Source organism: Styela clava, chromosome 8 (assembly GCF_964204865.1).
Source record: "Styela clava chromosome 8, kaStyClav1.hap1.2, whole genome shotgun sequence".
NCBI classification, from domain to species: Eukaryota; Metazoa; Chordata; class Ascidiacea; order Stolidobranchia; family Styelidae; genus Styela; species Styela clava.
The window spans coordinates 5336151-5351098 of record NC_135257.1 but is presented as its reverse complement, the minus strand read 5'-3'; the positions used below and the strand labels follow the sequence as shown (position 1 = coordinate 5351098).

General features: G+C 44.9%; 2 non-coding genes and 1 pseudogene across 2 annotated transcripts; all 3 read left to right on the top strand.

The window, feature by feature from the left end:
• The first annotated feature begins 11758 nt into the window (after positions 1 to 11758).
• LOC144425927 (small subunit ribosomal RNA) lies at positions 11759 to 13568 on the top strand. The gene has a single exon (XR_013477734.1). It is a non-coding gene; the product is annotated as a small subunit ribosomal RNA (ribosomal RNA).
• Positions 13569 to 13866: 298 nt separating this feature from the next.
• Positions 13867 to 14020, top strand: LOC144425937 (5.8S ribosomal RNA). Its single transcript, XR_013477737.1, has one exon. It is a non-coding gene; the product is annotated as a 5.8S ribosomal RNA (ribosomal RNA).
• A 288-nt stretch (positions 14021 to 14308) lies between these two features.
• Positions 14309 to 14948, top strand: part of LOC144425931 (large subunit ribosomal RNA) — a 3697-nt pseudogene continuing 3057 nt past the window's right edge.

Here is a 14948-nt window from a genome sequence, read left to right as displayed (position 1 = left end):
AATTGACCTTGGGACTTATCTTTTCATTCATGAGTAACTGCAGGCCAATCCAGTGGTCCCACCTGACACAAAGCAACAATAGGTACTAGCATAATAAAAGGCACTTACTGAGATGTGATCCCGTCCTCATTTTATCGAGTCTGTCTATGTTTCGCCCAAAGAACTGTTGTAATTCTGAACTCTGATTTTTACATCGTGGTTTTCATACGATTTCATGTTTTCTCATATCTTCCAAGTTTTTCCTGCGCATTGCCGGACTCGTTCGGATATTTTTTGCCCAATATTCATCGTTCACGTCCACTTGCAGTCGATATTCAGGCACATTGAGCGAATTGAAAATACTGATTTTTGAAGTTGCTGAATTTACATAAAAATCATAATTTGAGATGTGATAATTTCTTCCATACGTCTATGTCAGGGGTTCCCAAACGTTATTGGCCGCGGGCCAAAATTTGAATCGGAAGGATGTTTGCGGGCCGGAAGTATGTAGTGCCCCAAAAGTGTGCGACGGTTCAGCTGGGGTTCTGTGGATTCACATTTGACTTTATGTCGTATTGTTTCAAAATTGGAATAGTCTAAGTGTGATTCTTTCCAATAAAGAATCATGAACGATGGCATTTATCCGGGTAAAGTAAAGTCTGTTTTCAGAGTCTAGTTTATTATTTGGCATCTCTAACCTTTCTTATATGGCTGATAACTAAATTACTGCCCTGTGTAATCCTAATACTAGTACGTATAATTGAGATATCGGCATAATCAAATTGAGAGCTTAAAACTGTGATAACGACGTAACAATTGGCGGTTTCTAGATTGTAAGAAGGTAAACACAAAATCTATTTCACCCAATCTCGGCGGGCAATTTTAAATTGTTAGGCGGGCCGGAGTTGGCTTGCGGTTCGGGAACCCCTGGTCTATGTAGTCCTTCTTGTAATCTCGTTACAGCATATGGATTTCAGATACATAGAATACATTACAAAGAAGTTTCCATGGTTGACCATGTATGGGTGTGTGATGTTAACCCTGTTGGCAAATTTATCTTTATCAAGGATCAACGTAAATAAGCTGCAAATCAATGATTTTGTTTCGTGGGATAAGGATCAGAATTGCGACTAAATTGGTCGCCATGGCGATCTCAGCCATACTTCGGCGCTCGTGGGTTGGAAGTTGCGGTAAAGGCCTTCCTATTGAGACAGGCCTTGTGCCAGTCTGGAAAACATGGCCTTTTCGTCACAATCTTAATTACGGCAAACTTTAATTTTACCATGGGCTAAATTATTTGGAAACCACTAGGGCTGTCCAAAATCGAATAATTTTCTGATTCGAATATTATTGCGCAATCCTAAATCTGTCTCTATTATACAATAAACGACTGCCCTCCAATGGTGTGGTAACGTATGTGCAGTTACCTCTGACTTACTGCTAGTATTTTGCAATACCATGTTTTCAAATTTATGAAAGGAGATAACACGCTTGTATGAACTGGTCAAAACAAATTGGAGGACTCCACAAAATTAGGGTTTCGAAAACTGTTGAGTGTTAAGAGTAAAAATTGCACTTTCAATTCTAATGGATTAAGTTTTAATTGGGCATGTAAAGCCTGTAGATGCTATTCTAATCCTATTACCATGATTCTTATGTTTTTTTGTGTAATTTTCAGCAAAATGATAACAATCATTAATATAGATAAAACTGTTGCTCAAATCCAAAATTGCATTTAACAAATTCAAAGCTAGTTTGATGACAATATTATTTGGTTCAATGGCCATCAAAATGGTGCAAGTGTGCAATTACTTTTTATCTTGGTAAATAGATGGATAGTACAGTATTGCCATCATAAGAAGCGAAATAAGCTTGAAGCGCCGCCGCTTGCCTGGCGAAAAACGTCCTGCAAAGGTGGTTTCAAGCCCTTTCCGCTTTATGTACCTAATATTAGCGATTCGAAAATTAGCCGAAAAACGATTCAGATAATTTTCCATTCGATTTCGAATATTTGGTTCGTTTGGACAGCCCTAGAAACCACCCTTCTCAATGGACTGTTTGGCTTAAACTAGAAGCCTCAAAAGATGTGATAAGCGGGTTATTCAAGTTGACGCACAAAGCAAACCTATTACACAATTTTATCTTCTAATTTTATGTTGTTCCGGGCTAAAAATTTTGAGTAACGCTGTTCTATAATCTAGATCACTGTGATCAAAACCCACGCCCGCGGTCCAAAGCTTTATTATCTGTGGCATTTTCCAAAGTAAAGATTTTGCTTTGAAATTCCTATCAATATTTAAAAGCATTTACATATGCAAATCACTTTTCCTGTTATAAACAGTAAGAAATATTACACTGAATGTAGATATAGAAAGTATTTTGCAGGCTTTGGTAAGTTTTTTGGTGGTTTTTGCATGTTTAGCTTGATAAATGACAAATACTGATCAATGTGTTTGTTTTGTATTGCACTGTTTACCTATTGGCACTAGTGTTGCCCCTGCAGCGACAACCTTTGACCACCCTGATCTAGTCCATAATTCCGAAAACAAACAATATAACTAATCCCATACCCGACTTGGAATGGTCACCGGACGAGAGGCTGTGGTTCGCCGTATGGATACAACGTCTTGTCGGCTTTCCTTTCCCCCGGGATAAATATGTAAATCCTATCCTAGTCTAGATTGACTTTGTATGGGCATGTGATGTTAATGGCAAATTTAAAGTGCGTTATGCACAGAAAATTAGGAGGTTGCAATTTGTAGTTTTATCACTTTCTGGTGCAGATGTTTTCCTAGCTTGTAAAGGATTAGAATACGCGGCAAATCACCAACTTGCAACTCCACCTTTTAATTTTGACGTTCCAAATCAGCGTTTCTCAAACTGTATTTCGTGGGAACGGGGATCAGAATTGCGACTAAATTGGTTGCCATGGCGATATTGGCTGTACTCCGAAGCCTCTGGGTTGTAAATTTGGTCCCCAAACAGGCGGTAAATGCCTTCCTATCGAGACAGGCCTTGTGCCAGTCTGAAAATCACGGCCTTCTTGTCACTTTTCGATATCGTTAACCATAGTCCCAATTTTTTAATTGTCCAGTTTACAGCAAACTTTTTAATTTCACCATAAGCTAATTTTTTTGGAAGCCTCAAAAGATGTTGTGAGAAGTGGGTTGTGTGAGTTGACGCAATCCTCTCTGTTCATGATCCAGAGCTTGGTGGCATTGACTTGGCCTGTGAAAACTAATGGTTAAGCCACAATTGGTACTGATTGCTGCCAAGCCGACTGTTTTCTGAATTAAAATTTGAACAATTTCACAGTATTTTATACTTTATTGACCTGCATGTTTGATGTTATTCTGGACGTATGTATTGATGACTGTCTGTTGGTGATTTGTCAAATTGACTTTTTTTACTAGATCAGGGAGAAGTGCAAATGCTGGAATCACCGAATTTCTAGCTTTTCAAAATCGGTCGGGGCATTTTCGCAGTTAGATTTCGGCTTGCGAAGTACCAACGCACTTCTAATTCTTAAAGTGAACACTGGTGAGCGTATTTGAATACTTTAATGCTTAAAGTGAACTCTGGTGGGCATATTTGCATTCCTTTGGGGTTGTAACATAGTTTCAATAGGCTTCGCACCCATCGTTATGGATGGGCAATGTAGAATAATTTACTATTCTAGAATAGTTAAATCGAATCCTATTCTATTTTCATACTTATTCAAATAGTAGGAAATTGCTGGATTTGGATGTTGAAAAATTATAAATGTATTATTTATTTGGGAATATCCTTAACAATTGGATTTTATTTTATACGAAACAGACATTTCCCAGGGCAGTAAAATCTAAAAATATTACAATATTTTTTGCCTTAAAATCCCTAAATACTGATATGCTGAATTAGACACGCTTTAAACAATTTAATAATAAGCGGTTAAATACAAAAATGGATATGAAACGGTATTAACGTTAGAGTACCACGTGTACTAAAACATAACCGCTGAGAATTAATTACATGCAGGACCAACATGTGGCCACTGCAACCTATGCGGCCGTTGTAAAATATTAAATTTAATCACTATCGATTCAAATCAACTTTTTATTCTGTGCGAGCGAGACTTGCAAAACAAAGTTCCCGTAAACGCGATTTCGTAGTTAGTTATTAGGTAATAACATTTAAAGACGAATTCATTTTGTATGATTATGGTTGCACATAACATTATTTACGCAGACTTGGCCATTCTCAAACTCAATAGGTCACCATATTCGCCAGATGCGGCAACTTTATTTGAATTTATCGGTGACTAAAATACTACAGACACTCGATCAAACGTGCGTCTATCTTGAACGATAAAACGGACCGAAAAATATGTAAACTTTCGAGAGTAAAATTTGAATGTGACAGATTGTCGTGTTTTGCGATATAACTTTGTATTTCGGAAATGGTGTAATGAAATCATTCGTAAATAATATTTGATTTAAATTAATCGCAAATACTGTCATAACATTTAACGCCTGGCTTTTGGTTAACATGCATCATATTTTGGGGAAAACTCTCATGTCGCGAACAATCATTTAATGTAAAATGAAGCGAGGCTCGTCTGTAAATAATTAAAGATTGTTGCAATCGGAATATCGCCAGTAAGTCGGTACACATAATTATTATACCCTATCCAGATAGCAAAGCAGGAAATGGTGCAATAGCGAATCTTCGCCGTGAGGTGTACCCAGGGCCGGATTTACCAATAGGCCAGGCAGGATGAAGCCTAGGGCCTCAACGTCCGGGGGCCTCGAAGTTCGGTTTCGAAATTTGTAATTCTTTTAAAAACTTGACAAGTTTAAACCCTACCTATAGTATATATATATCAATCTTTTCAGAGTAGAAAATTCTATACACAACTGGTTTCAACCACGTTGTAAACAGCCATTATTACGTCTTTTGAATCATAATAAAGGCAATTATTATGCGCATTATGCTGGAAGCTTCTATGTTTAAGTACCGTAGTGTACTCTGCAAAAAACAGTATCGGTAGTTGATATGTTGCTGAAATAACTGATAGACTAATGTTATCGACTTCATCTTATTTTTAGACGTCTTGGTATTGCTAACCTGCGTTTAGATCAAGGAATCTTATTTCATAATTTTTGAACCGTAACTTTATTACGAGTGAAAGATTTGAACTAGCGAGCACAAGAGAAAGAAAGCAAAACTGCCTTGAGTAAATTTTTATTCTCATAATTAAAAATTTGCACTCATGAATGGGGAGAATGAAAAGAACCAAGGGTTTAATGCACTAATATTTTTAACATCAAGCAATGACATGTGATTTTGTTTAGAGAGAAATTCTGAGCTCAAAAATATGAAGGGGGCCTCTCGAATAGAATAGCCTAGGGCAGTGGTTCCCAAACTTTTCGGAGTTGGGACCCACTATTTATTAACACAGCTTATGACGACCCACTTAACTTTAATTTTTTTTATGACAGAACATAGCAATGGCTAATCACTGAAAAATTACCGTGTTTCCTCAAAAATAAGACCTGGCCTGAAAATAAGATCATAATTTGAATTTTCAAAATGATTTTAATTAAACCCTATCCCTAAAATAAATTTAAAATGTGTGGGAGAGTAAAGGTTCATTGGCCGGAGGTAAAGTGAAGATCACACCACTATTCAAGATTGTGTGATATCACAATTATGATATTGTCACTTAATATTTGTATAGAAAAAACAAATAGAAACAATGGATGTCGGTTTTTATATAATGTTTAGTAAAAAATCGTGATTTGCTACAATGTAATTTTATTTTTAATAAATGAACACAAAAGACCTCTTTCAAAAACAACTATATTCTTCAAAGGAAAATAAATCTAAATCCTGTCTAAATTTCGGGGAAACACGGTGAGTGGTGCTTTACAGTGTACAAAACTGCTATGCGTAAAAAAGCCACATGGTCATTCTCTGTGTAGCAAATTTTTATTCTTTTGAGAAGATCGTAAAAAGGAAACTTTCACAGATTAGAATTTAAATTAAATTTCATTTGTTTTTTTGAAGATTTACGTATTCGAGTCGCCACCGTTCCTAATAACCAGTATAATTAACCAAAGCTTTCTACATATTTTCACGACCCACTAAGATTCCTTTTGCGACCCATAGTTTGGGAACCCTGGCCTAGGGCCTTTCATGATCTGAATCCGGCCTTGGGTGTACTAGGTACTTAGCCGAACTCTTTCTTGTCCAGAATACGCCGATTGAGATTACAATTACACAGTGCTGGATGTTTACTGGTTCTTTTCGAGCAGACGCAAGTTTAAATAAACTGGAGAGATTTCCACGCGAGAAAAAACGCTCGTCTTCAATTGATAAATTAGAAACGTGAAATACATAAATTGACGCATGGTGCCGGAGAGGCAGGAACCGGATCCTGTTGGATTCGAATACTTTGGGGATTCAAATTCTCCGGATTCGGTATTCTATATTGCCCATCCCTACCCATCTTGTTAAAAACGGTCGGGGCACATTTGCATTTATTATTTGGTTGCAAAGTATTTACGCATTCAATAATGTTTACAATGTCTGGGCCGTTGTGCAACATTTTCACTTGAAAGGACTTGCTCGATGACCACTGGTAAGTACTGTTCTTCTGGAAATATTTGCTCTCTAGGTATCTGTGGTCATCTTGACATTTAAAATTGATTCCAATCAAACAAGAGCAGTTGTGAAGCCGCGTTGTGGAGAAATGAGTAAAATATGTATAATATGTTGGGTCATATCTAAGCTCTGTTCGATTTCAATTCTGTCACAATTTTTTGTTTTCCGGAATCGGATGGTGGACCAAATCATACGTGCCTCAGCACGTGATAATTCTGAAAATCGAGCTTTTGGTCTTACTGTCGTCGGCCTACGATTGGTTAATTGATACAGTTTTGTCTAAAAATTCAGCAGAAGGTGGACTTTGAGGCGAAATTTAATCCCTGGATGTAATAAAGATTTGGATCTTAATTAGCAAAAGAAAATCGGCCATTCCATTCGGCCTTCGCGCGTTCAAATTTTTCCAAGTCCAAAATATCTTCTAGTATGATCTATTAATTAATTATCAAGCTGAAAACTTGATACAACCAAATACTCCAATGAAATTAGCAAAACAGAAGGCACACAATGAAAATAAATATAAAAGAAAAATCCTGAAATCCGATAGATTCCAGCTAACCACTGATTATTCCACTGACTAGCATTAAAATATTTGAACAAATCCTAATCTAATAGCGTTTCTTTGACCAATCAAAAACTACTTCGTCCAATTTTTGATAGGAGAATTTTGAGTTGCGCACGAATATTGGTATTGCATCACACTGTTATTTTGGTCAAATATATTGTAATGTTTTATGTAATGACCTACCGTTGTTGACGTTAAGAATATCGATGATTTCCTTGTCCCGTGAATATGATATCATTGTTTTATACCGATGGAAAATTACAGGCGCTACGCCGAAAATTAAGGTGTGCAGTCCCAGATTGATTGAGGTTATATTCGATAATTTTAATAAGTCAAATTGAAACCACGAGCGCCTTCGTTCACCTTACTATAGAAACATTGATTATTGCGACTCAATCGCATTCTTTTGCACGAGGAGCGTTTATTGCACTACAAGAGTTGTCGTGATCATGTGGAAACGAAGTCCGGCTGCAAACTTGCAGTTTACCATTTGAGGGAATTGAACTGCATACGGATAAAACTAGCGGAGCTTTTGATAATGTCATATGTTTAAGTCAACTTACGTCCGCGAATCTATGTTTTTTTACCTTAAAACACGTGAAATCAAAGCTTTGGTCTGTTCTGACTGGCATTTGTCATCATGTAAACCAGTGGTTGGCATACTTCATGTACTAGCGGGCCAATTATACATTTCCGGTATCGTGCGTGCCGCATTCATTTTCGCCTGCCAACAATTGCCACATTAAACTTCAAATTATTGCACACTCGTTTCTTCTATTGCTGTGCCACAATGTGACGTGTGTGTTGCCTTTTTTATATATGTATTATCAAACAATACACTGTTGTTGTTTTTTCACTTATCAACAATGCGAAGGATGTTTTTCTGTGTCATGGCCAAAGAGTTGAAGTAAGGTGGCAACTTCCGTTGCCCCGCATTACACGTTTTGCACTGTCGTACAGATGGGCAGTGGCGCAGTCCCAGGCCTCGGCGTCGAATTTAGTATTTGCAATGACACGTTTCGTGGTGACGTTTAACATTGAACTCTTTAATAACTGCGATGGCTGACTTGGCATATTAAGCAAACTGGTTTAAATATGCGCGAGAGGGAAAAATATTTTTCGCCCAAGCACTTCGGAATGTTCATCCCTCATCGCAAACTTCCCTCTGTTCCCGGACATTTTTATATTTTAGGAAGCAACCAACATCAGGTACACGACATACAACCGACGATGCTTACAACAAAAGAGCACCGTATATCAGCTTGTTGTCACGTAAATCCGTGCCAAGATGATCAGAATTCTAGCATAGCTCAACAAAGGTATATATGTTGTTCAGGGTGACCGTACATTTGAACCCATGTGTATATTCGCGGGTTCAATCTATATGCGGGTGCTAAACCCATGGGTTAGGGTTAGTATGGGTTCAAATATCCGTAAAACAACAAAAATTTCCATAGGTGCAATAGTATGTCGGTGCAATCGTCGTGGGTTCAAGTGTACGTGGGTTCAAATGTAATGGAACCGTTGTTCAGTTGTGTCGTTTTTCACCATGTGGATCTTTGCAGTAACGAGGTGAGATATGTAGCTTCTGGTTTCGAACTGGCCGCAACTGATCTAGAACGTTGAAATAAAAGTGGCAGGCACGATGTCGAAAGCTAAAGGACCGACTTGGACGACCAAAATAACATAAGCCGAGGCCACAAGAAAACTGACCTAAGCTGTAAGGATACCAAAACTAGCCTAACCCAAGGTAAGGGCAAAAGCGTTTCGGAGATTCCGAAACCAACCCTGGCCGAGGTCGCGAGGGCAAAATAGGTGCGGGAACGACCAAACTAACTTGAGCGCAGGTCAAATGGGCAAGCAAATTAGGCTGAGAGACTACAAAACTAACCTAACAGGTAACTATGGGCTATAGTTAGCGAACAAGAGCGGCGGCATCAGCGTCTAGAGCGGCCGATCCGAAAAAAGTTACGAGTACAAACGCGATGCTAATGAGCGAGCCATTGTCTCGACTAATATGCAGGAGGTGCCATTCTAGCGTGCCTTTCTTGAGTGCCTGTCGACCTTACAGGACGGTCGCATTGTTGTCCCCATGTTAAAGGCGCCGCCTGTATGGACTAAAGCTAACAAAAATCAAAATTCGTAGGATGTAAAAGTACATAAGCGATGCTAATGAGCGAACCATTGTCCCGACTAATATGTGGGAGGTTCTTCATGAAGCATCTGGCTTGAAAGCCTATCTGCCTAGCAGGACGGTCGCATTGTTTTGTTCAGGATAATAGGCACCGTCCATAGGGGCTGAAGCTAAGGAACAACCTAAGTGGAGCGGACGCAAGAATGCCGCGTCGGCGGATAGAGAGCGTCCAAACCAAGAAAAAGTACAAACGCGAAGGTATGTTATAAGCTGAGCCGAGGCGGCCGCATGGTCGAGACAACCAAGCTAACTTAAGGTAATGCCCGTATGGGCTAAAGTTAAAGAACAAATTGAGTGAGCCGAAAGAAGTTAAAAGTACTAAGCTAAGCCGAGGCCGCATGGTCGAAGCAACCAACCTAACTAAAGGTAATGCTCGTATGGGATAAAGCTAAAGAACAAATTACTGACCTGAGTCGAGGCCGCACGTGCAAGCAAACTAACCTAACCCTAGGCAAGGATTGTAAGAGCGAAAGACAGTATACTCGAATGAGCCAAGAAGAGCGGCGTGCGGTGCGGGGCGGGACGGAGCGCACACTTCTCTCGGTGGCTGGCGGGCGAGAGAGTGCTGCGTCGCCGGCATCGGCGTCGAAAGAAGCCGAGCCGAAAAAAGTTAAAGTACAAACGTGCAAGCATACTAACCTAACCCTAGGTAAGGCATGTCAGAGCGAAAGACAGTAAACTCGAATGAGCCAAGAAAGAGCGGCGTACGGTGCGGGGCCGGTCGGAGCGCACCCCTTTCTCGGTGGCTGGCGGGCGAGAGAGTGCTGCGTCGCCGGCATCGGCGTCGAAAGAAGCCGAGCCGAAAAAAGTTAAAGTACAAACGTGCAAGCATACTAACCTAACCCTAGGTAAGGCATGTCAGAGCGAAAGACAGTAAACTCGAATGAGCCAAGAAAGAGCGGCGTACGGTGTGGGGCTGGTCGGAGCGCACCCTTTTCTCGGTGGCTGGCGGGCGAGAGAGTGCTGCGTCGCCGGCATCGGCGTCGAAAGAAGCCGAGCCGAAAAAAGTTAAAGTACAAACGTGCAAGCATACTAACCTAACCCTAGGTAAGGCATGTCAGAGCGAAAGACAGTAAACTCGAATGAGCCAAGAAAGAGCGGCGTACGGTGCGGGGCCGGTCGGAGCGCACCCTTTTCTCGGTGGCTGGCGGGCGAGAGAGTGCTGCGTCGCCGGCATCGGCGTCGAAAGAAGCCGAGCCGAAAAAAGTTAAAGTACAAACGTGCAAGCATACTAACCTTACCCTAGGTAAGGCATGTCAGAGCGAAAGACAGTAAACTCGAATGAGTCAAGAAAGAGCGGCGTACGGTGCGGGGCCGGTCGGAGCGCACCCTTTTCTCGGTGGCTGGCGGGCGAGAGAGTGCTGCGTCGCCGGCATCGGCGTCGAAAGAAGCCGAGCCGAAAAAAGTTAAAGTACAAACGTGCAAGCATACTAACCTAACCCTAGGTAAGGCATGTCAGAGCGAAAGACAGTAAACTCGAATGAGCCAAGAAAGAGCGGCGTACGGTGCGGGGCCGGTCGGAGCGCACCCTTTTCTCGGTGGCTGGCGGGCGAGAGAGTGCTGCGTCGCCGGCATCGGCGTCGAAAGAGGCCGAGCCGAAAAAAGTTAAAGTACAAACGTGCAAGCATACTAACCTAATCCTAGGTAAGGCATGTCAGGGCGAAAGACAGTAAACTCGAATGAGCCAAGAAAGAGCGGCGTACGGTGCGGGGACGGTCGGAGCGCACCCTTTTCTCGGTGGCTGGCGGGCGAGAGAGTGCTGCGTCGCCGGCATCGGCGTCGAAAGAAGCCGAGCCGGAAAAAGGTGGAGGACAAACGTGCAAGCATACTAACCTAACCCTAGGTAAGGCATGTCAGAGCGAAAGACAGTGAACTCGAATGAGCCAAGAAAGAGCGGCGTACGGTGCGGGGACGGTCGGAGCGCACCCTTTTCTCGGTGGCTGGCGGGCGAGAGAGTGCTGCGTCGTTGGCATCGGCGTCGAAAGAAGCCGAGCCGAAAAAAGTTAAAGTACAAACGCGATGCTAATGAGCGAGCCGTTGTTTCGACTAATATGTAGGGGGCGTTCGATCGAGCGTCTGGCTTGAGCGCTTGTCGGCCTAGCAGAACGGTCGCATTGTTATGCCCGGGTTTTAGGCACCGCTGCAGGCGGCCGGCAGAGCTCTTGTTTGTGCGAAACTGAATGGATCGAGCCCGAGAGAGGGCGAGCAAAGAAAAAACGCAAATCGCTCCGCCTGGCACTGCCGGCGAGAGCGTGGACGTCGCGGCCAGCGACTGTCGAAGCTGAGTACGGCCGCAGGCGATCGCCTCGGTCTTAAACGAATGCGACGAGCACGCGCCGGGCGGCCCAGCAAGGGCCGAGCGCAGCTGTCGCAGCTATCTGGTTGATCCTGCCAGTAGTGATATGCTTGTCTCAAAGATTAAGCCATGCAGGAGCAAGTACGAGTTCTCGTAAAGCGAAACTGCGAATGGCTCATTAAATCAGTCTTGGTTTATTTGGTCTCGTAAGCGAAGTGGATAACTGTGGTAATTCTAGAGCTAATACATGCATTAAGCGCCGACTTCGGGAGGCGCGCTTTTATCAGATCAAAACCGACCGGGTTCGTCCTGTGACGTTTGATGACTCTGGATAACCACGCGGATCGTACGGTCTCTGCACCGACGACGTATCATTCAAGTGTCTGCCCTATCAACTGTCGAAGGTACGCTACGTGCCTACCTTTGTGATAACGGGTAACGGGGAATCAGGGTTCGATTCCGGAGAGGGAGCCTGAGAAACGGCTACCACATCCAAGGAAGGCAGCAGGCGCGCAAATTACCCATTCCCGACACGGGGAGGTAGTGACGAAAAATAACAATACAGGACTCTAACGAGGCCCTGTAATTGGAATGAGTACATCCTAAAACTCTTAACGAGTATCCATTGGAGGGCAAGTCTGGTGCCAGCAGCCGCGGTAATTCCAGCTCCAACAGTGTATGCTAAAGTTGTTGCGGTTGAAAAGCTCGTAGTTGGATTTTGGGCGAGCGCCGCCGGTCCGTCGCAAGGCGTGTCACTGGTTGCGTTCGCCTCACCTTCGGTTCTCCGTCGGTGCTCTTGACTGAGTGTCGGCGGTGGCCGATAAGTTTACTTTGAAAAAATTAGAGTGTTCAAAGCAGGCTGTTCGCCTGCATAGTGTTGCATGGAATAATGGAATAGGACCTCGGTTCTATTTTGTTGGTTTTCGGAGCACGAGGTAATGATTAAGAGGGACAGACGGGGGCGTCCGTACTCTGCCGTTAGATGTGAAATTCTTGGATCGGCGGAAGACGAACTACTGCGAAAGCATTCGCCAAGAATGTTTTCTTTAATCAAGAGCGAAAGTCAGAGGTTCGAAGACGATCAGATACTGTCCTAGTTCTGACTATAAACGATGCCAACTAGCGATCGGGAGGCGTTACCATGACGACCTTTCCGGCAGCTTCCGGGAAACCAAAGTCTTTGGGTTCCGGGGGAAGTATGGTTGCAAAGCTGAAACTTAAAGGAATTGACGGAAGGGCACCACCAGGAGTGGAGCCTGCGGCTTAATTTGACTCAACACGGGGAAACTCACCCGGCCCGGACACAGGTAGGATTGACAGATTGAGAGCTCTTTCTTGATTCTGTGGGTGGTGGTGCATGGCCGTTCTTAGTTGGTGGAGCGATTTGTCTGGTTAATTCCGATAACGAACGAGACTCTGGCATGCTAAATAGTTACGCGACCTTCTCGGTCGGCGTCTAACTTCTTAGAGGGACTAGTGACGTTTAGCCACACGAGATTGAGCAATAACAGGTCTGTGATGCCCTTAGATGTCCGGGGCCGCACGCGCGCTACACTGAGTGAAGCAGCGAGTGTCTAACCTAGGCCGAAAGGTCCGGGTAACCCGTTGAACCTCATTCGTGATTGGGATAGGGACTTGCAATTGTTTCCCTTGAACGAGGAATTCCCAGTAAGCGCAAGTCATCAACTTGCGTTGATTACGTCCCTGCCCTTTGTACACACCGCCCGTCGCTACTACCGATTGAATGGTTTAGTGAGATCCTTGGATCGGCCCCGTCGCGGCTGGCAAAGGCCGCGTCGGCGTGTCGAGAAGACGATCAAACTTGATCATTTAGAGGAAGTAAAAGTCGTAACAAGGTTTCCGTAGGTGAACCTGCGGAAGGATCATTACCGAAGGTGGTGGTAGGCCCCGGCCGACCGCGCACTTAATTGTCTTTGGGTGCCGCCGAGAGGGCGGCCGTCAATCGGGGTTCCGCCCCGTGCGACACGCGTAACACGTTGGCATAGCAAGGCAGCCGAGTGCGATGGTGGCTTCTGGGCACCGCGCTCGATGTGCCGCCGGCTCAGCCCGGCGGTCGCTCGGCGCCGTTTGTTGGTGTTTTTGTGCAGTTGTTGTCGGTGGTGGTTTTGTGGTCGATCCCACAGTGTGACGTCCGCGCGCTTCGGCGCCGGGCGAAACGTCGAGGACGACTCTTAACGGTGGATCACTCGGCTCGCGAGTCGATGAAGGACGCAGCCAAGTGCGAGAAGTAATGTGAATTGCAGAACACATTGAACGTCGACCTTCTGAACGCGAATTGCGGTCTCGGGTCAATCCCGGGACCGCGTCTGCCTCAGGGTCGCGTTCGTCCTCACCCGAGGGCCGTCGCCTGGCCTCTGCGAAGACGGCCGGGCGTCGCCCCAAGTTGAAGCGGTCGCCGAGCTTTCTCGACGCGACCGCGTGTCCCGTACACCGCCGGCCCCTCGACGTGTTCAACTACGTTCGAGGGGCGGGTCCAGGTCGGTCGGTCCGGTCACGAGATCAAGACCGACCGTGGGCCAAGGCGGCGACGGTACGCGCTCGGTCGGCGCCGGCGGCGACGACTTGCGATGCCAGCGGGCCGTGTAAGAAGCGGCCCGCTTGACACATACGACCTGATTTCAGGCGAGAGCACCCGCTGAATTTAAGCATATTATTAAGCGGAGGAAAAGAAACCAATAGGGATTCCCTGAGTAACGGCGAGTGAACCGGGAAGAGTCCAGCGTCGAATCTGCGCGCTTTTCGAGCGCGCCGAGTTGTGACGTACGGAAGTCCCAGTGCGGCTGACGGCGAGCGCCGGTGTCCTTCTGATCGAGGCCTCGTCCCACGGCGGGTGTTAGGCCCATAGGGGCGCTTGCCTTGGCCGCTTCGGGTCTTCTCGGAGTCGGGTTGTTTGGGAATGCAGCCCAAAGCGGGTGGTAAACTCCACCTAAGACTAAATACGGTCGCGAGACCGATAGCGGACAAGTACCGTGAGGGAAAGTTGAAAAGCACTTTGAAGAGAGAGTTCAAGAGTACGTGAAACCGTTGAGAGGCAAACGGGAGGGCCCGTCAGGTCGCCGGCTCGCTTTCAGTTGGGTGCGGGGGCGCGCCGTCTCGGTTCGCGGACGCTTAAGGCGCCGCTGCCGAGTCGGCTCGCGCACCGTCTCAGCGCACTAGCGACCGGCGCGGGTCACGACCGGTTTGCCGTCGGTCTAAGTCCCCGCGCGAAGGTGGCCTCCGCTCCGGCGGGGGTGTTACAGCGCGCGGGC